General features: G+C 30.9%; 1 protein-coding gene across 8 annotated transcripts in view; it reads left to right on the top strand.

The window, feature by feature from the left end:
* Positions 1 to 1155, top strand: part of Ralgapa1 (Ral GTPase activating protein catalytic alpha subunit 1) — a 223021-nt gene that overhangs the window by 55617 nt on the left and 166249 nt on the right. The gene's annotated exons all lie outside the window — the stretch shown is intronic.

Here is a 1155-nt window from a genome sequence, read left to right as displayed (position 1 = left end):
CTGAGGACTGTGGATGGATTTTTTTTTTCTTTTTAGTTTCGAACAGTCTTTTAAAGTATCTTCTATAAAGATATGGCTTAGTGCTTATAAATTCTGTGAGCTTGTCTTAATCATGGGATTTTTACTTTTCCTCCTCCTGTGACAGGGCAGCTCAGCTGGCTATGGCTGTATTTGTGGGTTAGCAATTGGTTTTTAGAACTTGAAATATATCTTTATGGGATCTTTTACTTCTTAAAGTTTCAGTTGACAAATCTGCTTTTATTATGATAGGCCTGCTTTTATGTGTAACTTGATGTTTCTCTCTGCCATTATCAGTATGCATTCTTTGTTCTGTATATTTAGTGTTTTAATTAAAGGGGATGTTCTTTCTTGCCTTATTTTTTGGTGTTCTGAACCAAACATTTCTCCTTTCTATGGATAGGCATCCTAACTCTAGGAAATTTCCTTTTATAATACTTTTGAAGTGTTTTCTGTCTTTAAAATAATTTTTTTCCCTCCTATGTTTGTGACCTTTAGACTTGGTCTTTTCTTAATGTCACATGTATTTTGGAATTTTCTGCCTTAATTGTGCCTTTGCTGGGTTGTTCCAGTTCTTACATTTTGTCTTCAATCAGATAATTTTTTTCTGTCTTTCATCCATTCTGTTGGTGAGAACTTTTAATGTGATGTACTGCTTTTCATTCTAGAGTTTGTACTGACTTCTCTTGAGTGCTATCTTGTTGAATTCTTCTCTCATGCCCCACATCACCTTCTTGTTTAGTTAGCTGTCTCTATTCTGCATCTGTAGTTAAGTTTTTTTTAATGGAAGTATTTTAATGGCAACAATTTTGAAAACAGCAAAATGTAAGTTATAAATGTGGCTTATTATGAGACGTTATATTTATATTGAATTTTCTAAGAGCAGATTTTAATGAAACAAAGAATATCCCCATCAGAGTAATATAATTAAAACAAATCTTTGTTCCTTCTGCTTCAGTGCCTATCTACTATATTTCTCTTTTAAGGTATTTATAAAATATTTGGAAATAAAAGGCTTTCTCTGAGTTGATGAATAGTTAATGAGTTGATTAAGTTTGTAAAATTGTTTTTATATCCTATTGTGTGAAATGAAAATATATTAATATATTTGTGGCAAAAGAAAAGGTATTATTTTTT

The sequence above is a fragment of the Mastomys coucha genome, unplaced genomic scaffold (genome assembly GCF_008632895.1).
Source record: "Mastomys coucha isolate ucsf_1 unplaced genomic scaffold, UCSF_Mcou_1 pScaffold6, whole genome shotgun sequence".
NCBI classification, from domain to species: domain Eukaryota; kingdom Metazoa; phylum Chordata; class Mammalia; order Rodentia; family Muridae; genus Mastomys; species Mastomys coucha.
This window is presented reverse-complemented; position numbering and strand designations above follow the sequence as displayed.